The 27,808-nt window shown below is 42.2% G+C and overlaps 1 protein-coding gene across 3 annotated transcripts in view; it reads left to right on the top strand.

Moving 5' to 3' along the window:
• The first annotated feature begins 12,851 nt into the window (after nt 1–12,851).
• The window catches only part of PCGF3 (polycomb group ring finger 3), a 69,223-nt gene continuing 54,266 nt past the window's right edge, over nt 12,852–27,808 (top strand). Inside the window, exon 1 of one of the 3 annotated variants that reach the window (XM_054809906.1) lies at nt 12,852–12,977. The gene's annotated coding sequence lies outside the window, so the exon portion shown is untranslated. The remainder of the gene's footprint in view (nt 12,978–27,808) is intronic. The other 2 variants (XM_054809905.1, XM_054809907.1) reach the window with 2 other exon arrangements.

Raw genomic sequence — 27,808 nt, 5'->3', positions numbered from 1 at the left:
AAAGGGAGGTAAAATAGTACCAGCTTGAAAATCAGACTACTGTAACTATATTTTATTTAATACTTTCAAAAGCAACCTTTATTCTCTTTTCATCCTTCATTTTTGTTTAGTTTTCTTGGTGGATTAGGTGGTAGATGGGATGGTCGAGATATAGTATTCCCTTGTGGTAGCCAGCTGTTTTCTGTTTCCCCTCATTCTTCATGGAATGGATCATTTTCTGACTTACAAGAAAATTGGGAGCCACTTGTTTGTCTGTGAAGTGTTAAGCTGGTGTGATTTCTATACCTCTTGCCCGATCTCAGAAAAAAAAAAAAAAATTCTGATGCTCTGGCCAACCATTCTTCCTCTTAGAAGGCACAATTATTCATTGCAATGTTTTGAAGGCATTGCTGGAATCCCAACTCCTGCTCACCTGCCCACCAACCCTGCAAAATTCCAAGGGTGGTCTGATTCTGTGCCCCCTATTTTTTTAATCTTGCCGAGTCCTAAAAATTGAAGTACTTTGAAAATATTGCCTAGAACAAAAATGGCATGCTAGAGCGCAATGCTGATTTGACTGGAAGGGTTCAAGGTGGAGGAACCATACTTGTCCATTTAAGTGTTAGAGGTAAGAATCCAGAATCCCTCTATCATCTCCTCCTGTCTGTAGTTCAGGGGTTCCCAAATTATGTTCTGTGTCCTAGTAGTGGTATGCAAATCATTTCAGAGTAGTATTCTGCCTCAACAGACTGCAGCCTTCTCCCTCATGCTGGCTTAGTAGTACCTCCAAAAAGCTTGGAAACCTTTGATCAGACCAGTGTGGTCTGTTCAGACAGGCTGAAAGATCAGTCACTCTTCCTCCTCCTCATCTACCTGAGAGGTGGAGGCACAGAAGTAGTAGAGCCAGAATGACAGGGAAATCTGTGAAAACACTGAGATTTTGATTTGGGTGTGCCTCAATTGCTGATCCACTGTTTCTTTCCTTGGGAGAGATTGTCCTTTCCCTGTTGGGTACATGGCAGTAGGGCTCTACTTGACTCGGCAACCAGAGAACCTTAAATGCAAGCTCCCAAGCATGACAGCTGTGTCATCTCTGCAAAAACCTGCCCATTTCTCCCTGTTTGTGCTGGGGTAGAAGATTTCCTCTTGCTCCGTCTTCCCTGCCAAGTCCCTGGAGCCCACAAGGGTTCAGGGAAGGCTCAAACTCTGCAGGACCTTATGTTGCACATATGTTCATGGGATGAATGGATTCTGTCCTTAATTACTTCTCACTTGTCCCTGTGTTTTCAGATAATATTTTTCTTCAAGAAAAAGGGGAAATACTACACAGTAGCAGATGACGGGGAGGTGGAGGAACAGGGTAAAGATTTATGACTAGGTTCTGTGGTAATAAATAGCACAGTCCGGACAATTCCAGTGTTAATATCTGCAAGAGATTTGCCTTGACTTGTCTGACTGCCTTTGGACAATTATCCCACAAAAGTATTGGTGTGAGGACATCAATATCCCATCCCAAAGAAATAGCTACTTTGGGGGCTTACATTCACCATTAAACATTTCTCTTTGTCTCTAGGCTACATCTCTTCCTCCTTCCTGGGTAAAGTAGTAAGTATGAACTATTCCAAGTAAACACCATAAAAGCAGGGCATTTTGGTTCCCCTGTGAGGCAAAATCACGAAGATCAAACAGAAAGAAACTGACTTACAATAAAGTGAAATGCCTGTCTTCACTAGGGGAAGGTGGAGTTATTTTTCACTAGGCCACATTAGCTAACTGGATGTTAGATTATAAAAAGTGCTTCCTAGGTGTGGGTACAGCTCTTCATAAGTCCAGGTGACTATCAAAATGGTTTAAGACATCCTGTTTCCCCTTCATATATATACATCTGAATCCTCTTCCAGTCCTGAGAGCCTCTGTCTAAAGTTGAATGTCTCACATGCTCCTGGGGAGCTTCATGGTGGTGGTGTAAGAAGTTCCTGGTTTGACAAAGGCTGTGAGAATCACCTGTGTGATGCAGACCCAGCTATTGCATGGGATGGCTCTGACTGTATCCTTTGTCACTTAGCACGGAAGGTCTCATGCGTCCCTTTGAACACAGTCACAATAGGAAGTCACCGCCCAGCCCATCTAGAGCTGCTCCATTTCAGGACACAATTCCCCATGCCTGCAGGTGCAGCCTATTCTTGCCATACTCAGGTCCAGCCATCTGATGCAGCTTATCATAACATAGCTCTTTTCATAATGGACTAAGTATTTCTTCAGAATGAGGTGGCTGTTTGTTGTGCTTGGTGCAGTAGGAATATGCCAGTCTCACAAACTGATATGATTACGAGTCGAACATATGAATTCCTGATGTCTTGACGGTAGTAAATGAGTTTTCTTGAGCTTTTTTTTCTCCCTCAGTCTCTCTCCTGATTCCTAGATCAACATCATGCTTCACCTCAAAAGCTGCAACATCATCTTGAAGCATTTGCCTTCTAGTACATCAGCAGAAACTTCTCTGCTATTGACATTGATCTGACAAGCTCTAGCATATATATCATCAGGATGTCCCCCTATTTTTTCTGCCACAAGAAAACTGATCCTAGATTTATAAATCATGTGGTGATCTTTCCTGACTTCATGCCCAACTCTACATGGATGAGTTACCAGGTAAGTACAATTACCAGGGAGAATGCTTTCTGGTATGTGTTGGGTTTATGTGGCAAGGTTTTGGTAGTGGGGGGGCTACAGGGGTGGCTTCTGTGAGAAGCTGCTAGAAGCTCCCCCTGTGTCTGACAGAGCCAATGCCAGCTGGCTCCAAGACGGGCCTGCCGCTGGCCAAGGCCAAGCCAATCAGCGCCTCTGTGATAACATATTTAAGAAGTAGAAAAACATTTAGAGAGCGAGAGCTTTTGCAGCCGGAGAGAGGAGTGAGAAGATGTGAGAAACTCTGCAGACACCAAGGTTAGTGCAGAAGGAGGGGCAGGAGGTGCTCCAGGTGCTGGAGCAGAGATCCCCCTGCAGCCCGTGGTGAAGACCATGGTGAGGCAGGCTGTTGCCCTGCAGCCCATGGAGGAAGGATGAGGGGGTGTAGAGATTCCACCTGCAGCCCATGGAGGACCCCACGCCGGAGCAGGTGGAGGCACCTGAAGGAGGCTGTGGCCCGTGGGAAGCCCACGCTGGAGCAAGTTCCTGGCCGGACCGGTGGACCCGTGGAGAGAGGAGCCCATGCCAGGGCAGGTTTGCTGGCAGGACTTGTGACCTTGTGGGGGATCCCACGCTGGAGCAGTTTGCTCCTGAAGGTCTGCACCCCGTGAGAGGGACTCCATGCTGGAGCAGGGGAACGATGAGAGGAGTCCTCCCCCTGAGGATGAAGAAGAGGCAGAAACAACATGTGATGAACTGACCGTAACCCCCATTCCCTGTCCCCCTGTGCTGCTGAGGGGGGGGAAGGTTGAAGCCGGGAGTGAAGTTGAGCCCGGGAAGATGGGAGGGGTGGGGGGAGGTGTTTTAAGAGTTGATTTTCTTTCTCATTCCTCTACTCTGTTTTGCCTAGTAATAAATTAGATGAATTCCCTCTCTAAGTTCGGTCTGTTTTGCTCGTGACAGCAATTAGTGAGTGATCTCTCCCTGTCCTTATCTCGACCCACAAGCGTTTCGTTACACTTTTTCTCCCCTGTCTAGTGAATGAGGGGAGTGATAGAGCGGCTCTGGTGGGCACCTGGCCTCCAGCCAGGGTCAACCCACCACATGGTAGTATACTGGACATCGTTCAGATACTTCCCAGACAATTTATAAATCTAATACCAGTGTGCGAAATGCTATAGGGGTACCTTGCAGAGAAATGGAAATCCTAGGAGGGAAAGTCCGAGATGGCTCAGGATAAGCCTAAAAAGGAATCAAGGAATCTATCACAGGAATCCCCAGCCATGCTGGAGATGACAGCATGGGCTATGTGTGTCTTCCCATGGAAGGAAGGATGTGCCACTTCAGCCCACAAGACGCTAGATGATACAGATCTCTAGTTACTGTAGAGAATATTAACTGAAACTTGGGAATAAAGCTTACCATATTAGTAAAACTATTATAGTAAGTATCAAAAGCGGTTTGTGCTGATTGAGTCAATGTAACAAAAAAAAAAATTGGCTGTTTTGATTTTAAAGTTGTGTTTTAAAAGACACTATTAAGAAACCTGAGGCAAGCCTATCTGTAGAAATGGAGAACCACCTAGCAGATCAAAAATGTATTGAGAAGATATAACTGGAAATACATAATCAGGGGAATTCAGAAAGAGAGAAACAAAAATTGTAGAAGAAAAGTAGAGGGGGACTGTACACATTAATCCCTCTACAGTGCAGTAATTCACCCTTAAGCAAGGGAAATTCCAGTGAGACCCGATCACAGTAAATGTGAAGCTAAAATTAGATACTTGCAAAAGCAAATCAGTATGCAAGAATCAAACATAGCTGCTGTATATGCAGGAAGAGATCGAAAACTTGATTGGGAGCTGTCAGAGATGATCTCTGTGGGCTAACAGGTTTGAATTGTTCACTGAAATTACTTTAATCTCAGAAGTGAGGGCTATTGTCACCCTAAAAAATATAGTTCCATATGATTGCTAAATTCTTGGAAATCTACATAAAAGCAACTGGTAATTATACTAAGTTCACTTAAGGTGGAGTCCTGATGAAGGCCCTTTTGAAACAGGACAGTTTCCTGGAGGATGCGCTGGAAGCTAGAGTCCCAGAAGTAAAAAATAGGCTCCCCATCCCAAGGTAAAATCAATTGGATTAACAGACATGTTTGTTGTCAGCCTGGCAGATGCTTGTTTAACCTCCTAGGATAGAGACTACACACCTTCCCTGCATCTTCACAGTTGGATGCTGGAAAAATATCCCCCCAAATACCTCAAAACTTTCAGCTATCTTTGATGTGTTTCCCTCAAATGCATTTAGACTAAACCCATGCTCCACCAGTCTTTCCTCGTATGTCACTTTTTCTACACCTGTTTATCCTCATGCACTTTCTCTCATTTCTTTCTTCAAGTATGATACCTGACGAGTAGTACTAACAATACAGAAAAACTGTATCACTGCCGTACAGGTCATACCCTTTTTACACACTGGGAAGTTAGGTTTACCTTTTTTTCTTTTTTTTGCATCAGCATAACATGGTATCTCTACTCCCAAGATAAAACGCTTATCTGTAGCTGCAGTCTGTTGACTGTACCTTTCCTGGGCCCCATAAGACCCTGCTGCTCACCCCACTGCATCAGTTCCACTTTCAGGACTATGGGCTCTTCTCACCAACTGAGGTACTTGGCTGGTCCTCGCCGCCTTCACTGCATGCAGACAAGACACTTGTTTGCTGTGCAGACAGTTCCAGAGGCTCATCAGGGCTCCTGAGGGGAGGCCCAGCCCAAAATGCAAACAGGCAGGATCAACACTCCCATATTAGTCACTTGTGTGGACCTGTTCTCCCTCCTTCCCTCCCTTTCTTGTTGTCTGATGTAATTGAAGGAACTTTGTTGACTGAAAAAAGAGACGTATTCAGTCACTGAGGAGATTCCCAGATGACATTACAGCAGATGTTCTGCCTGCTCCTTCATTTGTAACTGTTCATTCCAGCTCATCACCATGAATAGGTAGCATTCTCCCAAGTTTCATTGTGGTATCATTGCATCTTGCACCTCAGTTTTGTATCAAAGCTGCAACTCAGATTAAAAGAAAAAAAAATTCCCAAAGGAAAAGGACATCTGCTTAAAAAACCCTCACCCCTGCAATTTAGTGGCTGGTAATTCAAGATGAAATTTTTGGAGCCCTTTTTCCAAATTCCATCACTTCTTCCTGTAGCCTGCTCCTCTTCCCAGTATTTACTTCTGATTTTCCATCTCTGCTATTGATTTTGTACAAGTTGTCTGGGAGCGAATCTGAAACTGAATTGCAGGAATTTAAGAGGTGATGTTAGTGGTTTCTACATGTGTAAGCAATCAAAAATCTCACCAGTGTTCTGTATGTATGTAGTCTGGTATGTTAGCAGCCAAATCATAATGGATGGCCATAAAGAACTGCACCAGTCAGGAAGGTAACTTCCTCGCCACCTTTAATGCAGTAACTGCAGCTGACAGTCAAAGGGACAAGACATTGACTTGCACAATGCAGTTGGTTGCTGACAGCTTTCCTCTTAATGGAGCAAGCTCCAAGTTCCGAGAATGGAACATTCAGATGCAGAACTCCTGGATGATGTCGGGATATTGTTTTGCTTCTCCTGGCTGCCCCCTGTGTCCAGTGTAAATCTCATCATTCAACAGTAAGGATACGGCTGAGGCTTTTTGTGTTTAAACAACAACTCTTGAAGGGATCTAAGCTGTGTTTATGTAAGCAGTTAGTAGTAACAAACAGATACTTATTTTCTGAGTCACTAAATCACTCTCTATTTCCACATTTTTATCTAATGCTCATCTTTGAAGCACTAAAAGGTCGTCTGGTGGGGAAGAATACAGAACCAGAAGTTTCTAATTGCTAGTTAACAGTTGCTGACATGCTCTGCCAATAGCCTTAATCTTTCACTTACCAGTGGGAATATTTGTAAGCCTAGAGTTACATTATGTGGCTGGTATTTACTAAAGTAGTGTGTTTCATCTTTTCCAAATGATTGCTGAATCAGTTTGCCTTGTACAGTTGAGTGGATTTGGCTAGAGGGCTTAACGAACCTGATTTATTTGAGTTTGACACTAGAAAGAAAACCAGGGATTTTTTTGCCATGGGAAATGAAGGAATTTGAAAGCCAAGTAACAGTGAGGATTGAAGAGCTCAGGTGGGTTGGAATGACTGAGGGTATAGTTAAATACCTGTCTCCTGGGTTTAAGGCTCCCTGGGTTTTACTGTATCCTTCCATTATAAAAAAAAATGCTGCAGATCAGAATAGGGATAAAACTGTTCAGCTAGAGGCTGAGACAGCATGCCTTGTCAATTCCATAGCAGGGACAACAGGGAGAAAGATACCAACTCCCACAAACCCAAAGACTAAAGATTATTGAAAGAAATACAAGTATCTTACTGCTTTATAGATGAACGAGGTTGCATAACAGTTACAGAGTTAAAAACTGTTATGGATTATGCTTAAACTTAAGAAAATCTATAACAAAACCTTGATTAATACTTCAGAATGTGTCTGAACTTGTGGGGCAGTGAACGTCCAAGTTGCCTCTGATTTACAGCTCCCCAGCATAAGATTTGTATGACAGGCTATACTTCCCTGTGTTCCCTGTGTCACAGTGTTTCTGAGAGACTGTGGGTCCCAAGTCAGATTTGTGTTGACAAACTGCATCTCTGGGTTTGCATGTATTAGAGCAAAGCATCTGGATAGCGAAAGCAGGTCTTGTTAAAGGCGCTGTCCTGGGGGAAGGCAAGGTGGCTGTCTTGGAAAGAAATTGCTGGTCTTTTGAAATGGAAGAAAGGTCTATTGGGGCAGATAACTGGGAAAGCTGTGGCAAAGAAACACAAAAGTTTGCAAGCCAAAAACCTAGGGTGCAAAATGAGGGAAAAAGTGATTACTTTGTCAAGAGAAGACTGACTGGAGGTTATGTCAGATATGTCACAAGTATTTGCAAAGACAAAAGATATGAACTGCTTTGTCTAGTAAAATCATAGCAGGAAGAGCAAGGTTAGAAATTGAGAATTACTCTAACAATCAGACCAACAAAGTAAGGCTAAGCTGTCAAACCTATCTGAAATCCTCGGAGGACGGACACTATATGTCTTCACGACTCACCTGTCAGAAGCTTACACAGTACAGATACCATTGATTGTATCCCTTGGCAGATCAAATGACCTATCATTGTTCTACCTCATCCTCCTAGCAAATGGTTGGGGAAGGGGGGAGGAAGAGAGCTTCTAAGGCTAGCATTGCTGGCAAAGCACATGAAGCGGACTTAATGGTAGTACCAGAAAGGCCACTTAGCAAACAGTTCTTCATACTGGGCCATCTGGAGCTGCATGACATGGTGTGCACTGGCTACATGAAACATACCTTTCATCTGCTTCAGCTGTTTCATTGCTGAAGCAACAGATGTTCTTTAGTCAGTTTCTCCGGTTGATTGGCCTGTTGCCTATGCAACTGTGCCCATTGGGGATGCTAAATCATATCTCCTCCTGTAAAGGACCTCTAGGTCTTTGTTTTTAAATGAAGGGATTAATAGTCTACAGATTCAGAAGATTGGTTCCCAGTGGTTTCTGTGCAAGAATGAAGTTATCATTCAGTCATTAGGATGTTCATGCAGAACCTACAATGTAAGAATGGCAGTGTTTGATCTTGTGATAAATAGAGGAAACTAGACTGCCTGCTCTACCTCACCCTCCTTTGAGCAGGGAGGCTCTCCTAGGCAATCTCCAAAGGTCCCTTCCAACCTCATCCATTCTGCAGTACAATCATAAAATGGTGTGCACCATCTCTTCATTGGTAAGAGACTTCTCTGGTCATTAGCAGGAGAATGGAGGTTTATGTGGCTGGAAACACCACAAAGTCACTCAGAAAAGTCTGTGGTGTCTCCTCAAGATTTTAAAAATCATTATTCCATTCCCAAAATATCATGACTGACCTGATGCTGGAACAGCACTTGTATATAATTCTGTTGTTATTAAAATACTTGAAGCACAGTCACATTGTCTAAGCATTTCTCTAAACCTACATTCTCTAAACCTACAAGTTTACAAATTTGTAAAATAAATCTGGATATTCTTGCATGAACAGAAACTTGTGTCTTGCATCTCTGGGAACCGAAACTTTAAATTAAATGCATGCTAACTTTGCAAAAGCTGGTGATGAGGAATGTTTTATACTCTCGATGCAAAGGTTCAGTGCAAGCTAATGCAATACAGTGGAGGCCTGTAACATACATTTGAGGGGAATATGGTACATGTGTGTGTGCAGATATCCACAAAAGAAACCTAATAGTGTAAAATGAAAAGGTGTAAAAAAGGAAATGTCAAAATACAGGATTTTACATATATACCTATAGCTAAGTATATGTATACATAGGAAGGGACACCCAGAGGTTTCTAGTACAACCTCTTCCTTGAAGTAAGGCTTTCTCCAGCCTGGTCTTGAAAACCTCCAAAGACGCACAATGCACAGCCTCTCTTGGAAACCTCTTCCAAAGTTTTACTATCCTCATAGTGATCTTGTTTTTCCTTTCTGTTCCATCAGAATCTCTCCCAATTCACTTCATGACCACTGTCTTTCATTCTCCTGCCATTTGCCTCACTAAAGAGTCTGGCTCCGCTTTTTGTAGGTGACCCCCTTGTAAGTGTTGAAGGCTGCTATTAGGTCTTTCTGAAGCCATCTCTTATGCAGTCTGAACTGTTCCACTTCCCTCAGCTTTTCCTTGCAGGACATGTTCTCCAGACCCACTACTATCCTGGTGATCTCTGCAGGACTTGATCAAATTTATCAGTACCTTTCTCATATTGGTGCACCCAAACCTGGCTGCACTATGCCCGACTTGTTCTACCAAGTACCATGTAAAGAACAACCACGTCCCCCAATGTACTGGCCTGTTAATATATCCCAAGATGCTGTTAATTCTCATCAGTGCCAGGACACACTGGTGGCTCATGTTTAGCATATTGTCCCCAAGAATTCACAAAGTGTTTTCAACAGACCTGCTTTCCAGCTAGTTGGTCACAACCCAGCCTGTACTGCTGCAGGAAGTTAAGTCGGTTCCAGGTGCAGGACATTGTATTTGTTGAATTTTACTCCTACAGCCTGACTAGGTCCCTCCTAATGACAGCCCTGTCCTCAGGCGTATAGACTGCACTCCCAGTTTGGTGTTGTCCACAGACTTATTTCTGTGTGTTCAAGTCATTGACAAGGGTTTTAAACTAGTTCCAAGGAAAACCGCTGAAGAACTTCATGCTGTCACCAGCCTTCAGATTGAATACAATCCATTAACCAGTATTCTTTCAGACCAACAATCCAGCCAATATTTCACCCATACGGTAGTTCACTTATCCAGGCCATAATGTCCGAATGTGGGGCAAGAATATTGTGGGAAACTGTATCAAAAGCCTTTCTGAAGTCTAAGTACACAACATCCACCACATTCCTCGCATCCACAAAACGAGTCATTTCATCACATAAGACAATCAGGTTGGTCCACCCTGATTTACCTTCAGTAAGACATGTTCTTCTCTTTCACGTGTCCAGAAATGTCATGGGTGGACTTGCTCCATGATTCTCTCAGGGACCAAAGTGAGGCTGTAGTTCCCTGACTTATCTTTCTTGCTATTTAAAAAATGGGTGAAATATTTACCATTCTCCCGTACTTGGGGACTCCCCTGGTCCCCAGGATCTTGCAAAGGTAATAGAGAGGCAGTAGCCTTCCAATAGTATCAACAGGCTCTCTCCGCACCCTCAGATGCAACCAGTCTCGTCCACAGACCTATAGGATTGATACAGCTATATTGCTCTGGGAAGGAACTGTGCAACTACTGGAAATATTAGTTCTCAACTTTCCTGTTTGTAAACACTGTATTATGGTCAGTCTTAAACTAGAATAATTTTGTCATATATTTGCCTACTTTGTGCTTCACTCCTGTTCATGAAAACATCCTGTTTTGTTGGCTTTCTAGACATTCCCCTGTTTATACTGTAAGCATTAATGTGCTCATGCTGACCAATACCTTTTCACTGTTAGAAGTTCTAAAGGAGACAGTGAATTTCTTTTACCTGAAATGTTTGGGTCTTTTTCCTGTCAACAGTACTCAGATGACAGATCTCTTCCAAGAATTAGAAGAGCTATGAAACACGCTTCCAGAAGCCAGGGCTTCAATTTACCCATGTTCACATTATGCTTTTGTTTGTGTGAGGACTAACACACGTAAAGCTAACAGAAAGAATCCTTTAAACGCTATTTCTAGTTCCCCCCTGAGTCATTCTCTGAACTTCTGTAGTTTGATCACAGCTCACTGACTGCAATGCCAACAAAAAGTTTCACTTCTCTCCTAATACCAAGTGCTGCAGCTCAGACAAGGCACTCATATCTACTCAGTTATGATCTAAGATACTCTAGTCACTGGCTAAGCTTGTGTTTCAGAAATATCACTCGTAGGCTACCACACTCTTTAATGGCATCACCAAAGGCATTAGAACTTATGTTAGGGTAATAAGGTTGAAAAGAGAGCAAACCATTGCCTTCGCTCTCTGAGGGTCACAACAGTCATGTCACAGGGAGTATATTAAAGTAGATAAATTGTTTGAGTAGGCATCATCTTGCTTGAGTAGGTACCATCTTCTAAAAAACATCTATAGTAAGAGAAAATCAAAAGCCACAGACTTCGGCCTTAGAGGTTTTCCCAATCTGCAGTGTTTGGCTCTGGAAACAGTAGGAACAAAAGAGAAAAGAAAAAAGCAAAAAAAAGCAAAAAAAAGCAAAAAAAGGCAAAAAAAGAAAAAAAAGGAAAAAAAGCAGGCATGCAGTTTATAATTTCATGCACATTCTTACAGTTTGTTATTTTTCCTTCTGGCTACTAGAACCCCAATTCCAGGAGTCAGGCAGGAGGCCCCATTACTTTCTAGAATACATCTCTGTAAGCACAGGCTCATGCAAAGTCACTTGTGGTTAAACTGAAAAACAGAATTTAAATTTCTGACAGACAAGATGCATCCATTTAACCACAAAACGCTTTAAGTTAAACGAGCAAATCTACAGTGCTGGCATATTTTCTATTAACACAGCCTTAGCTTTTGGATAACATAGCTCCTAGAGCCAAGCACAGACCCTGAAGTCTTGGTACACAATAAAGTCTCAGTAGTTTGTTGGGCAATGAGGAAAATATCTTCTAGGGTTGTGCCATGTCAGACAGCCCATTTCCAGTTGCATTCTCAGACAAGGTGGAAGACTGTCTTGTGGCTCATTCTTGGCTGGCAGGGAGGAATGAAAGACGGAATTATGCAAGTATTTTAAAGCATTACATTCAAAATAAATGCATAATTGGGAATGTAAAGCTTGCTCTGGTGTCTTAGAGTTTGGACAGGTGAATTTTGTTGACTTTGCAACCTTGGCATTCAGGCACTTGAACTTGACATAGGCTTCCCAAGCTTTTATGCATGCTCGACCTAAGACCTCACACCTTTCAACTTTCAGGAAGCCAAAATCTTCTTAATTTCGTCAATTGGAGTGTTTGAGTTACTTGCAGTTTGTCACCAAGTTGTGTGTCTTGCCACCAGCGCTCCCAGCTCCTATTCAAGTTTCCATATTCATTGGTTATAAAGACACCTATATGCTTTTGAGTAAAACCTTGAGACACGAGACAACTTGGAGCAATGACGGGCCATACCCTGACAAGAAGTAAACCGCCGTCATTAACCTCACCCTGCTCACAACTTCAACGGATTTTTCAAGGCCGGACACTCCGTGGACCCTAACATCCTCCCTCCGTCCGAGGCCGGGCTCCGGGACGGCCGGGGGCTGCTGGCGGCTGGCACAGGGACCCCCGCGGCACAGGGACCGGGCGGCACAGGGACCCCCGCGGCACAGGGACCCCACCCACCCCTCGCACACTTTCGCGGCAGGGGGCGGGGGAGCGCGCGTGGGCCAGCCCCGCTCCTCGGGGAGGGGGCGGCCAGAGCCGTGCCCGGGTGAGCGCCCTGCGCGCATGCGCCCTGAGTGCGGCGCCCCCGCTCGGCTCCGCTCGGGCCGCGCTCGGCTATTTCCGCCTCTTTGTTTTAAAGTCCGGGCCGAGCCTTTTAATTTTATCCCCCCCTCCCCTTTTTCTTTTTTTTTCTTTTTTTTTTTTTTAATGTTCTGGCGGGGGTGGGAAAGAGGAGTTGGTGTTTTCCTCTGCTCCGCGTTACCTCGCTCGCGTCCTCTGCTTTCTCTCTGTGGTGGCGCTCGGGGAAGGACGGGCCGGGGAGCACAGGATCGGTGACGGAGATCGGTGACCCCCCCGCCAGCCCCGAGAGGCGACCGCGCCCCTCCCCCGCCAACGGACACGGCGCCGCCTCTCTCCCGTCAGGTCAGTCCGGGGCCGCGGCGTGGCGTGGGATGGCGTGGGGGTCCGGCGGTGGGGGGGCCGAGGTCCCGGCCTTCCTCCGCCCCGCTGTGGGGGCCGCGGGCCGTGTGAGGCCAGGCGAGGGTCTTGGGGGCGGGGCGGGCCTGCCACCCGTCCCCCTCCACCCCCGAGCTGCTTGCGGTGAGGGGCTGCGGGGGCCTCCCGGAACGGGTGTGCGTGGGGGAGACTGTCAGGCGAGGGGCTTCTCCGCCCCAAGGGGTGGTGGTCTGCGGAGGAGCGGGCCTTCTGCCCCCTCCTCGAGGTGTTCGGGCTTTGGGGGGGGGGTGGGCGGGCTGTGCTTGAACTTTCTGTGCTGCAGCAAGCACGCTATATTCTCGAGAAAGGGGTGTGTGTGTGTGTGTGTGTGTGTGTTAATAGGAGAGGTTGGTTTCTGTGTGGTGTTCCCTTCCCCAAACACCCCTCCCGAAGCAGGGAGTCTTCTGTGGGCTAGGGGAGCGTCTGTCCCTATCCTGTCAGTCTGGACAGCTCCCCCGCCCCGCCCCAGGGGAAGGCGGCTCTTGTCTTCTGGGAGAAAGGAAAGCCTGATACCCCAAACTGCACCCCATCCTATCCCTGAGCAGAGCTGCCTGTTGTGGGGCGAGGCCTGGGGCAGCTCAGCTGCCGGCAAGGCGGTGCTGCCTGTGGGGAGCCGGCGTGGATGGAGCTGTCCCGAGTTGTCCCGGAATGCTTCCTCCCCTTCAGGGGTGAATTTGCAGGGCTCCAAAACCGCACGGCTTTGGGAGAAAGGGTCTCTTTGAGGGGTGGGGTGGTGGTTGGTAGTGGTGGAGATGCTGTTTCCAGTAAGCTAGAGAATAGAGGGGACACGTCCCTTGCATGTACAACCTCAGCTGTGCAGATATGTGGCTTCCATGCTCTGTATCTAAGTGTCATATGGGATTTTAAGTCTTGTGAGAAATAGTGAAATGAAGTGGTACTTGAAGGTAAAATACAGAATGCTTATGGTTTGAATTGTTTTAAGATCTAAAGATATATATATACACATATATATATTTATATGTAATCGATATTACAAAATTCTGATTATTTTCTCAACCACTGATTTTTAGTGAGTTGTGGTGCTGTTGGATTTGGTCTCTTAAGTTGGTCTTTTTTAGTTTGAAAGTGTCGAGTATTACTTCAGTGTCTCCTGTGTGGAAAGCTTAGTCTGTCCTGAAGTTAATGAGGTTCACAGGAGGTTTGATTATTATGGTTTATGAAGTATGTGGATGTTCTTTTGTTACTTCACATGTTTGTGTTTTGTTGGGTTTTTTAAATTGTTACCAAACTATCACTCTAAGCATACTTTGTGTCAAATCAGTTTAGCCCTTTCCTGCCTTCTGTATGAAAAACATGCCTCTGAGAAACCAGTTCAAGAAATTATGTTTTATTGTCTGTATATGCTGTGGAGCATTCTTCTGGAAATACGTTGTTTGATATTTTTCAAAATAATCTTACATAATTGTCTTCCAGAGTTTCACAGGAGAGTTAAGTTTGTGGATGAAAAGGTTTAAATTAAAAAAAAAAAAAAGTTGACATGAACCCTATGTTTAAGGAGCATCTCATGTGCATATCTTACATTGTAAATTGGTTTCCTTTATACAGTATGAATATTTAGGCATATGGTAAATATGCTGTTACAGGTCTTTTTAGTACTAAGTCATGTGCATTTTTAAAATTATTATTGATTATTGTTGGGTAGGATACTTGTGAATTTTATGTTTGTTCTTTTAGTGGCACGTCAGATGAAAATCAGAACTGTGATACTTATGTCTCATAAAGGTGCTCTGCAACTCATAAAATTCTTTGGTTGGTGACCAGGTGAATAGAAATAGAAACTTTGCACCCTTCCAGTAGCTTTACTATTTCAATTTAAGTTGTACATATTTTATAATGTGTTTAAGAGAATACAAAACCTGTGCAGAACTGAAGGTACTTGGTGAGATCATGTAGGATGCACTAGATAGACGGTCAGGTGGTTTTCTAAAGAGTTGCATAGGGGTACTGAAACAGATAGTTTGGAAAGAAATAGATTTTAAAGCATTTTGTAAGCCAATTTTTGAGGAAAATCTGTTTCATTTCTTTATGTGGGCTGATCTAGCCAGCTTGATCTTGTTACTCTGCTGTCACCATAGAAAATTAAGACTGAACACTTCTAAATGTTGTATTAAAATTGACTTAGAGCTTGTAACTATGCTAGCCTAATACTAATGCCTATAATGGCAGAAATTAATTACCATGCTATGAAAGATTTCTTCTACTAAGAGACTGTAAAGTACAGCTTCTAGTTGCTGCAGCTACCCAACCTGCTCATACTTCTCCTGACTACCTACATGCTCAAGAGGAGGTCATATCTAAGCTTTATATATGAGATATAGGTAAGCTGTCTTGCCAAGAACCGTTCCACATTTGCTTTAATAGCTTCCATTTCCTTTTTCCCATATGACTGTTTTATCTAGGTGGCCTTTTTAGCTTTTGTCAGGTAGTGATCTGCCAGGACTGAAATAATTCCAGGTTAAATTCCTAACCTGTCTGGGAAACTCTGTAAGAAGTAGAAGCATTTCCATTGAAGCTCTAAGCTAGATACAACCTACGAAGTCGACGTGGACATGATGTTCTGAAAAGCATGCATGTTGATAGCATTTCACTTGTCAGCTACTGTCTTAAGAGATGATACCAGCTTACGAGAAAGTGTTGTGAGATCTTGTATGTTATAAAATAAACATTTTCTCTATTTTTTGTTTTGAACTATTGTCCAATTGGTAAACATGTGGAAGCAGAGTTTCTCAATGGAAGCTTGTATTGATAATGGTGTTTGGGGATGCAATGGATTTAAGACTGTTGGCATTCCTGAGAGGTTAGTAGTTTAAACTCTGTTCTCATTTAAAAGAACAGAAAGTTTAAAAGTGAAGATGCTTAATGATGGTTGAAACTACTCCAATTTGCTAGGTTATGTATGCTGTCATGTTTAAAGGAAATGTAGAGAAAACCTGCTCAGGGCAGTTTGGAGTAGGTTAAAAGCTAGGAAGCAGCTGTCCATGTCTTTTAGCTTATATAAGACTTATTTTGAAGTTCTGCCTTGAAGCAAACTTACAGTTTTGTATTCCTTGCACCTCCCTTTTTAAAATGCAAGCTTGCTGTATTAGACTGTAAGTTTAGCTAATGAGTGGAAGTCATACATGCAATAAAAAGGAATAGCAATAGGGGTTATTCTGTATTAAAAGCAATTTTTTCCTATTGTGATATGTAACACAGTTTCATTGCTAACTGAAGACACACTGTAAACAGTTGGTTTGTTCTGTAATTGCTCTAAAAAGCCAAGAAAAAACTTGCTGCTTTTATCTGAATTAGATTTTCTCAAGTTAATTTTACTGAATAAGTGCATCTATATTTAAATCAACTATGAAAATGAAATACTCAGTGTGGTGAGTACTATTGAGAATGAAAGCCTCATTTGCTATTGTAAGTTTGATTTAAAGTTTGCTATGCAGACACCTAAGTCTTGCAATCATTGCAGAGTCAGCACTGTAGGAAGAAATACAACAGCGGTGAGTTGATCAATGATACTATTTCCGACCCCCCCCCCCCCCCCGCCTTTTTTTTCCTTAATCAGAAAGAGTACTTTATGCTAGGAACTCCATATTATATGTAGGAACTTAAGGGTCTTTTTATTCCTTTGTCAAATACAGCATGTATTATTCAAAAGTAGGGGGTAGTACAGATCATTCAAAAATAGGGGGAATGAGCTCAAGTTGTTCTTTGTGCCAAAAGATGACTGCTCTCACAGTTATGACTGCCTCTTTTTCAAATCACAGTTATAAGTTGACGGAGCCAGTAGGGGAAATTGTTGAGCAGGTGGGGAGAACTGTAGATAATCAAGGTGTGTGTGTGTGTTGGCATTACTACCGTCCAAGCTAAAATTGTAAGGAAGAAATAAATATGCAAGTGTGAATAAAACCAGTCTTTTTCTTAGCTTTGCTCCTAGTGGAAGAACTTACTTAACCTAGCTCTAGCATTATTTTCCATCTCTCTGCAAAGTGGCAAGGTGACTTATTAACCCTATAGATGTGTATTTAGACTGACATTGACAGATAGCTATTTCATATTCTGACCTTGTGACTGACAATAACTTAGAACTTTGCCTACGTTTAAAGGGCTCATGTTTTGGCAGCAGTAAGGATCCTTCTTGTTTGAAACTGAGGCTATCCTTATTGTTGGAAACTGAGGATATCTTTGCTTTGTGAATAGCATAAATTCATTTTGATTTAAGGTAGGAAGCATTCTGTGTCTGTTGTGTGTGGGCAAGAATGTGCTGTGCAATACTTGTTTAACTAAGAGAGGAAAGTTAGTTCTCCACGTTGCCAGAATGAGTATCATGGTGTTTGCTGTCTTGCAAATGCCTGTCTTGTCAAGTTTTTCAGTTTTAGTAAAAAACTTTTCTTTCACTCTCTGCATAACCAGACAGTCAGTGTATGTTACTATCTTTAGTTGATTATTATATAATCACTGTGATGTTACTGGATATAATATGAATCTTGTGTGAATTCTGTGCGATGTCCTGCTGGAACAGGTCATGTCTGCTATCTTCTCTTGCTGCGTGCATGCCAACATTATATTAATGTTTGTAACCATAAATGTCATTTATTCATGTAAATATGTAAGCATTGCCAATGCAATGTTTGCTGGTGGTTCAGGTAATGTGTTGTGCTGTACAGCTTTTTCTAGTTTGTCACCTGAAAGAACAAGCTGAAAGGTACAATACAGCTTGCTAATTTATATATTCTTTATTTATATTCTGACATATCTTCTTGTATCCGAATTGTTAGTTCGAGTACACAGATTGGCATAATGAAAGTCATGGGACAATTCATTACTTAGTTGGAGGACATTGCCAAATTTAACTCACTAGACAAAATGGTTATTTTTATTATAACAAATATATTTGTTGTACTGAGCAACAACAATCAGTAGAATTTATTTGAGGAATGGGATTTTTTTAACATAGTGGCTTTGCTCATTCAGAGTGAGTTTTCCCAAAAATCATTTGGAAAGAGTCATGTTAAAGTTGTGTCTTGGGGCTAAGGTGAAAATGGACCGCGATCTTAAGTCCTGTGTTTCAGGTGATTGTCTTTCATACTGTTCCATTGCAATAATAACTGGGTTTTATTTTGTTTGCATTTTTTTCCTAAAATATAAAGTATGTTCTAGACACCAGGACTCTGATCTTGGTTTGAGGATTCAAAATAAGCAAGAGGTAAGGGAATTTTTAATGTGTTTGTTTAAGTATCTAATCGTGCAAACTGCTGAAAATACATATGCCCCTGTTTCTAATCAAATTATTTATATTTCAAACTCTAACTTTTGTTAAACCTATATCAGTTAAAGATACTTCTAATACTGTTTCCTCACTTCAAGAGAATGCTAATACACTGTAATCAAATCAGTCCTCTTAATGCATTTCTTTCCATCTTTCCATCTTTGAATTATTCCTTTCTTGTAAGGTGTGCACCCCAAACCAGTGTACAGTGTTTGCCTGACTGGTTCTGTCTGTACTTACGAAAACCCCTCAGTTGCGGTGCTACAGTGAGCGATTCCCTTACTCTTTCTTGCTTTAGCCTTATACAAGTTGGTTGTTTAATGACTGTTTTTCAAGCTTTATTGAATCTTTTTCAGTGAAAAGCAAGCATAACACCACCACTTGTTAAATGCTCACTTAGAGTTTCTTATCCACAAGTGCAAGTTGCTTTTGCCCTGTGCGAAAGTCTGCACTTGCGGAAAAGTTCTTCCATGTTGGTGTGGAAACAGTGTAGTAAAAAATACCCTGGGAGTGAAATCCATCAGGTTTAGGGATAAACATTTAGCATTTTTAAGAAGAGTTGCATGGATGTATTTCATTTGTTGAATGAAATAAGTAACTAAAATGCCTTTTCCTGTAGTGGTTTCCTAAGACTGATTGCAAAGTAGCCTTGCATCTTAAAACAATTTATGCTTTAAGATCATGCTTTTTCTATTGGGTTGCTGTAAGATGATAATTAATTCACAGGTGTTTAGTTAAAATCTTGGTAAAAGAAAGTTCTTCAATCTATGTTTCTGCTGTTCTCAGACAAATTGTGAAGAGATGCCCAATATTTTGTTGTTTTTTTTTTTTCCTGGAAAATTCACAACTGCATTTTGCTTCCCGACCCTCTTTCCCCAATGTGTTTGGATTTGATAAATTGGCATTACCTTACCTTAAATCTGTACTTTTAAATTCTGAAGTTCACTGCTACAGTCTGAAGTGAAATTTAGGGGTTGGTACTGGGACCAGCGCTGTTCAACATCTTTGTCGGCGACATGGACAATGGGATCAAGTGCACCCTCAATAAGTTTGCCGATGACACCAAGCTGTGTGGTGTGGTCGACACGCTGGAGGGAAGGGATGCCATCCAGAGGGACCTTGACAGGCTGGAGAGGTGGGCCCGTGCGAACCACATGAAGTTCAACAAGGCCAAGTGCAAGGTCCTGCCCGTGGGTCGGCCCAATCCCAAGCACAACTACAGGCTGGGCGAGGAATGGATTGAAAGCAGCCCTGAGGAGAAGGACTTGGGGGTATTGATTGATGAGAAGCTCAACATGAGCCAGCAGTGTGCGCCTGCAGCCCAGAAAGCCAACCGTGTCCTGGGCTGCATCAAAAGAGGTGTGACCAGCAGGTCGAGGGAGGTGATTGTGCCCCTCTACTCTGCTCTTGTGAGACCCCACCTGGAGTACTGCGTCCAGCTCGGGGGGCCCCAGAATAAGAAAGACATGGAGCTGTTGGAGAGAGTCCAGAGGAGGGCCACGAAGCTGATCAGAGGGCTGGAGCACCTCTCCTATGAGGACAGGCTGAGAGAGTTGGGGTTGTTCAGCCTGGAGAAAAGAAGGCGCCGGGGAGATCTAATTGTGGCCTTCCAGTACCTGAAGAGGCCTACAGGAAAGATGGAGAGGGACTGTTTGTCAGGGAGTGTAGTGACAGGACAAGGGGTAATGGGTTTAAGCTGAAGGAGGGTCAATTTAGATTAGATGTTAGGAAGAAATTCTTTACTGTGAGGGTGGTGAGGCACTGGAACAGGTTGCCCAGAGAGGTTGTGGATGCCCCCTCCCTGGAAGTGTTTAAGACCAGGCTGAATGAGGCTTTAGGCAACCTGGTCTAGTGGAGGGTGTCCCTGCCCGTGGCAGGGGGGCTGGAACTAGATGATCTTTAAGGTCCCTTCCAACCCAAACCGTTCTGTGATTCTATGAAATGTAAAATCTAGTCTATTTGAAATGCTGTGGTAATACCTTATTTTGTCAAAAGTTTCAATCTAACTATTTTGAGCAGGACCAGTTTAATTGAAAGGTGCTTTTTAATTTATCCTTGTTAATAGTAGCATTATGCTTGGTGGCACCAGAGTAAGTAGTTTATTTGCATACTGATTTATTAATCTTCAGTTTCTAATCTTGTACTTCTATTTCTCAACAGGCTAAAATGAGGTGGAAATCCCTCCCAAAACCAGGTCATTCTATAACAATTTCAGAAGAGACTTGTGTTTATATTCATAAAATGCTTCATTTAAACTTTTTCTTGTGGACAATGGTCAAAATAGGACTAGTCTAGATTTGTATAGGCTTGTATCTGAGGTGCCATAAGTGGCACTGGACCCAGTAAAAAGGCTTTTAGGCAGCTAGTGGAGCTAATTTTCTTCAGTTCACCTTCTTGCATGTCAGAGTCTTTCAAGATTTAACAGAAGTCACCAGAAGCAGTCTGTGTATATTGATACACATGCTATTAAGTGAATCTTGGCACTTGAGGGTTGCATTTTATGAATATCTTTGAGATATGTAGGTGTAAAAAGTACTGTATTACTTGCAGTCATTTTTAATACAACTTTTTAGGCATAATCTGAGATGCTACCACCAGAAATTGTTTATCAGGGATATGTTTGCTCTAATCTGTAACAGTTATTCAAACTGTGTAAGGTTATCATACCCAGATGGTAATAGCTCATGGGTTGTGTGATTATGATTTTATTACTAAAAATGGCTTGAATTTGGACAAAGTGTTACAGAGAAGAAAGCACCTTGTTTTGTGGTTGTTTTTTTTTGAGGGGGGGGTTGTTGTTTTTTTAAAAAAGGTATTTTACCCTGGCCTTTTTTCTTTTTTTACTGAAATTAACAACGCAATGGAACACAAATAAGTGTAGGACTAACTCTGTATATAAGCCATTCTGTGATCAAGTACGTAAATGGATTATGGTCTTCAAGTGAAGTATGTTTACTACTTCTCTTTGGGAAGGGAAAGTATATTCTGTCCCTATGTTTCAGTTCCTCCATCCGTTGCCCCACCAGATCGGTCAAATAACTTGCCTAGTGGAACTTGAGATAGACTTCCAAAGCTACTGCTCTGTCAGGGCTTTTATTCTCCAATCACAAGCATGAATCAACACTGAACTGAATTTCTGCAGATGATTGGAAAGTGTCATGGAGATTTGTTTTTAGAATGTGGAAATACAGAGTATAAGGATGAGTGAAAAGATTCCAGATTCCTCTTTCTTTAGCCTCCATTATTAAGCCTGACATTAGTGTAAGCTGTATTCACTGGAGGAGTGAAGACAAGGGAAAATAAGCTCCTTTTGCTTCTCCCCCAGATTCCTTAGCCACTTACTGCTTCCCATGATAAGTAACGTTTTTTCAAGTTAGTCATCCATTATCACTGTCTGCAGACATTGACAATTTTAGCATGCAAATGGAAAAAAAAAAAATTCAACGCTCTCTCCTCCCAGCTTTAATCCAAATACAAAGGAGTGCACTTTTTTCTCTCCCTGAAGTTACTCTTTCAAATGTTCATAATGTATGAAGAGATCTACATATGGTACATCCTGAAACAAAAAGTCTTTCAGATGCCCAGGATTTGCCATGTGGAGATCACTGTGAGGCATGGTCCTTTCTGTCCTTGTCAGCCAAACTTTTAATGATAGATGTTTCTTGTGAGGTGTTTTATTAAGTTGTGTTCTAAAGAATAGAGGGAAAGAGTGTCAGTGAAGATGTCATCTATTTAAATAACTATTACATTTTTATTAATGTTTCTAAGTTATTTTGATTGTCCCTTACAGTGTAGTTCAATTGCTAAAAGCAGTTCTTGGTGAATTAGAGAGAAACCAAATTCAAGCCTGTAGATACTGCTAGCAGGCTGCAGTAGTGAACATCCTGCACTGAAAGACTGTTTCTTCCCTTTTTAATGTACATGCCACACATCCATCTAGTGTTTGAAATTTGTTTAGGAAGCAGTAAGAGTCTGTGAAAGTGATTTGGCTTTTAAAAATTCGTGGGGGAAGATTTAAGGTATACCTGGAAAGAATCATAGAATCATAGAATGGTTTGGGTTGGAAGGGACCTTAAAGATCATCTAGTTCCAACCCCCCTGCCATGGGCAGGGACACCCTCCACTAGACCACGTTGCCCAAATCCTCATCCAACCTGGCCTTGAACACTTCCAGGGATGGGGCATCCACAACCTCTCTGGGCAACCTGTTCCAGTGCCTCACCACCCTCACAGTAAAGAATTTCCTTCTAACATCTAATCTAAATTGACCCTCCTTCAGCTTAAACCCATTACCGCTTGTCCTGTCACTACACTCCCTGATAAACAGTCCCTCACCATCTTTCCTGTAGGCCACCTTCAGATACTGGTAAGCCGCAATTAGATCTCCCTGGAGCCTTCTTTTCTCCAGGCTGAACAACCCCAACTCTCTCAGCCTGTCCTCATAGGAGAGGTGCTCCAGCCCTCTGATCAGCTTTGTGATCCTCCTCTGGACTCACTCCAACAGTTATTATGATACATAGCAAAGGTAGTGTTTATTTATTTACTTATCTATTCCTTGCATGGACTGTCAGATGTTTAGGCTGAAACTGTTCAGAGAATATTTTCTTCCTACAGTTTTTAATAGTTGGTATCAATGTGAAGCTGAAGAGTTTTGTGGGTAACAGACATCTCTTTGAATGTTAATTATCAATTCTATGATAATTCTGTAAGTTCAGTGATATTTCTAATGATGATGTTTTTAATCTTAATCTCAGGGTCATAAATTCAAGCCCCATGTTGGGTGCCAAAAAGGACTGTCGTGGATTGGAAGTACTCGTGGTGCCTGCCACTGGGGTTGGAGTGGCCGCAGTGCCTGTTGCACGAGTTGATTTCTAGGTGGTATTCTTAAGTAGTTGTTTAACCTTAAAAAACACCTGAACCACATTCAGGAGACCTAGCAATAGAAACATGCTGGCCTGAATGTCCCAAGGATACTCAAAATTCTGAAGAGCTGTTGTAAAAGCTGTTGTAACTAGCCTGAAGGAGAAAGGGAAGGTGAAGGTGTTCCCTTCTGTGTCTCCCAGAGATTGTTTCTCCACAGAAAAAAAGTAGAGAAAGTAATTCCCAATACTTCCCAGCAGATAGCACCTGAGGTACGGAAGAGAGAGCACTGCCAAATACACAAACCAAAATATTCTCATGGCCAATAATGCTACCTTATCATAAGCGAGTAGAATACCGTGCAGCAAAAGGAACATCCTCATCCAGCTCCCAGAAAAGATCAACAGCACCGTAGCAAATACATAATACCAGTAAGAACTCACAAAATGCAACCATGTGAACAAAGAACACAACTATTAAGCTAATAGAATGTACGCTTGCAACTAATTTAACACACTCTGGTCAAATCTGTCATTTCATCCCTTCGAGCCCCACGTTGGGTGCCAAAAAAGGACTGTTGTGGTTTAGCCCCGGCTGGCAACTAAGCACCACGCAGCCACTTGCTCACTTTCCCCCACTTTGCCCTTCCCTCCCCCTTACGGGATGAGGGAGAGAATTGGAAGAGTGAAAGTGAAGAACTCATGGGCTGAGGTAAAAACAGTTTCGTAGGACAAAACATATAAAGGAAAATATTTATGATAATAATACATACAAAACAAGTGATGAACAGCACAACTTCCCACCCAAAGTCAATGCTACACAAGACCCTCAGCTGCCAGCCTCCCAGCCCACACGCCGAAGCAAAGAAAAAGAAGGAATTCATTCACCTCTTCCCGTGGGCAGGCAGGTATTCAGCCACCTCCAGAAAAGCAGGGCTCTGTCATGCATAATGGTTATTTGGGAAGACAAATGCCATTACACTGAAGGCAATACTGTGCAAGGCCCCCAGCTACCATGCAAGGCCCCCAGCTGCCACGCCAGCCAATCCAATGACACTGTATGGTACGGAGTATCTCTTTGGCCAGTTTGGGTCAGCTGTCCTGGCTGTGTCCCCTCCCAGCTTCTTGGGTGCCCCCCACCTTCTCGTTAGCAGGGCAGTATGAGAAGCTGAAAAGTCCTTGACTGCTTGGCAACAACTAAAAACATCAGTGTGTTATCAACATTATTCTCATCCTAAATCCAAAACACAGCACTACACCAGCTGTCAGAAAGAAAATTAACGCTATCCTTGCCGAAACCAGGGCAATACCTCTTCATACAGAATGAATGTAAGATTGATAGAAAAAGCTTTAGCTCATAGATGACTTGCCACTGCGTTCTTTGAAACTGGCTGATTTCTGATCTGCTGCTGTGGATTAGAAAGCTTCTGCAGTGTGTCATAGAATTATTACGTCCATGTGAAATGCTGTTGTGAATGCCTGACTCCCGACAGCATAAAAGCCATTTAATGGTTATTTGTCTGCTTTCATACTAGTTGTCCACATAGATATCTCTTAAAAAAAAATCAGTAGACCAACTTTTTTTTTTAATTAAGTCTATTTTAATTATCATTTTGTATTTGTTAAGTTTGTTTCGTATGGCTTAGTGCTGTCTTCGTATACTTGGTTTTTTCTTTCATAGAATCATACAATTTTATAAGTTGGAAAGAGCTAGCTCCTTAGCTATTGGTTTTCTCTTTCAATTTACTTATTTTCACCAACTGTCCTCCCTTACCTATAAAAGCTGACATTTATGCCTTGTTTTAAGGGATTCTGAGGAGTGTTGTGCAAAGATCTCAATGCAGAGCATGTCTTCATTTACGGACTAAACCTAAACTATCCCAGAGGCTATAGAGTACCATTAATTACCATGACTGGATAAGGAAGAGCGATTTAACTTTTGTACTGTTCAGAGATGTGTTTTCTGTACTTCTGACTCTAGAGACAGACTTGAGCATGTGATAAAATGCCTATATGTAGGGCTGGAAAGGGAAACTTCTGTTCAGGGGGTAGTTAATTTCTCTTGCTAGCTGGAATATGTGAAGTTTGTGTTTGTGCTGTAGCAGGTGATGAGTAAGTTGTTGTAGTAAGGGAAACTGCTAATTGCTTACTTTCTCTGAGATTCGTTTAAGTTGTTGGTATTTGACAATTTAGAGAACATTCTCATGGCTATTCCTTATTAAAGTGTAAATCTTACTGAACACAGGAAGGGAAATACAGACTGTCATTTTGGGAGATCTTACTAATTTATGCTGTAAGAACAGCACTTGAGAATTATGCCTAACAGGCAAGTTGGTGGATCTAGCTCTTATTCCACCTGCCTTTTTTCTTGAACAGTTTCCCCTTGTTCTTCTGCTGTATTGAGCCTATACTGGCATAAAGCTGCCTTCATCAGTGGTTTATGCTATTATTCTATATTGTTAAAATATGTGTAAGGAATTTTTGTTTTAAGGTGGCCTTCTTCAGCAAGGGTGGACAGTTGCAGCCAGTAATTTCTAAACCCATAGAAATTAGGCTGTCAAATCCTTTACACAAGTGAAACAAGTCTCATGGTGAGATTATTTTGTTGCCTTAGTAATTCAGACCTTTTAGCTCCTTTACTGCCCAACAGTTTTTCTCTGTTTTAAATAAAACAGCAAAAATCAGGTCACAGCAATGATCAGGTCACAGCAAAGAATTCAGTTTTATAATTGCTGAATCCTCTCATGCTATTGTTTTCCACTAGATTTTTCTGTCAAGAATCCATGTCCTTTAAACCAGTGTCATGTTGCAGCATTAGGACTGAGAGACAAGATAGTGATGTTGTAATGGGTATTGCTGTGCTTTTTGGTTTCTTTTTTGCAGAAGTACTTGTTAACAATGACTTTGATGCAGACTTTAGAATGATTGAATGATAGTCCATATATTCTATGACGTTTTCTTGAACTGTGACACACGATTAGATTAGACAACGAAAAAATCTTAACAGTTAAATTCTGGAAATCTTTCCTTACTGCAGCATGGCCAGTGAAACATTAAAAAACCCCAAACAAACCAAACCAACCAAACAAAAAAACCAACAAAAAAAGATTTGTTAATTGCAGATATATTTTCTGTGAAGTGTCATGTCTTTGTGGAAGGTAATGCATGTTTTTGTTTCACTAGACATTTAACTTCCTCCCTTCCTACACACATACAGAACACTAGATGTAATGAAGATGAGGAAATGAAAACAAATGGAATGTGAGGGCTTTAAAGGTACGATTCTCTCTACAAGTGTAGGTTTTCAAATACTGTTACACTGTTGAGAATATTGTGAACCTTTTTGAACTGGGCAGTTGGAGCATTCTTCAGTCATTTGTGGTGGGGTTGGCTTGGAAAAGGATGGTTGTTTTAGTTCTTACAGGCACACTGCCGCCTTCCCCCCCCCCGCCCACCCGAAAAAAAACATGGGGGGGGGGAAATGCCTGTGGTCATTTAGACAGGTACTTGAGAACGCTGGCTTCTGCACTGACTTGAAAATGTAGTACTCGTTTTACATGAGCACACATAGCAATTAAAGAAAATCTCAGAGATACCAGGCTCATGTTACTGTAATGATTTCATTAAGCCTGCCAAAAGTGTGAGGTGGAATCTTTCCTTTATGCAGTTGTCATGTAAAGGGTGTGAATCTGATGTGTGGCTGAGGGAGGCCCTCCCGTTGAGTCACAAAGTTCAGAAAGGACCACCTTGCTTTCTAAACTACTTCTCAGAGAGAAGCCTAGGTGTGGCTAGGTCCAGTCTTAGTCCCAGACTTGGTCAACAGTTTATGTCTAAAGGATTATATATAGCCACATATCAGAGTTAATATTTGCCTGTCAGAGCCCCCTAAAGGACTTTCACTGAGTTTTGCAAAGTTGAAACAGATAGAAAGTTTACTAATATATGATTATAATGCTAGCAAAATGCTGGCCCGCATATTCTTCACCAAAAAGGTGAAATTGCAATGCTTACCAAGAAGGCATCCCTATCTTGGGTGAAGGAGAAGGAGCACATCCCATCGACTGCCTCTTCGTGGTCTTCAGTTTCTTCTCTCCCTCCCACAGGTAACTTCTGCAATATCCTTTATACCCCAGCCTTAGCTGTCCCCTCCCTCGGGTGACGTTTAACATGATTTGGGTGGAGAGTCAAGTACTATACTTATATATGTTTAGCGTGTATTTCTTTTAGCTCATTAGCATATTTAGGGCTGTCAACTTCAATATTCATTTCACGGATAATGAAGCAAAAGGTCTCACTCTGGGCACCGTGGCCTTCAACATGCTGTGTAGAAAATATCTATCTGTTTATTTCACATTCTCTAGCCACAACAGGGCCGTCTTGCTGCTGTAAGACTCTCTCCTTCAGCTGCTTCTCATACCAACCTTGAGGATCTCCATCCACAATGTTCGCTTAAGAGATAAGCAGATATCAGTGTTTTTAACCTCTTATGTGCAATTGTCACAGCATTGTGACTGATCCCCAATACAAACATATAGCCTACAAGAAACATGGCTGATGAAATGTAGTTATGAATGTCTTCTGTGTTTTGGTAAAAAATACTTTCAAGCAGCTTCTAATGGATA

The sequence above is a fragment of the Grus americana genome, chromosome Z (genome assembly GCF_028858705.1).
Source record: "Grus americana isolate bGruAme1 chromosome Z, bGruAme1.mat, whole genome shotgun sequence".
NCBI classification, from domain to species: domain Eukaryota; kingdom Metazoa; phylum Chordata; class Aves; order Gruiformes; family Gruidae; genus Grus; species Grus americana.
The sequence above is the reverse complement of the archived record's forward strand: the minus strand, read 5'-3'. Positions and strand labels throughout refer to the sequence as shown.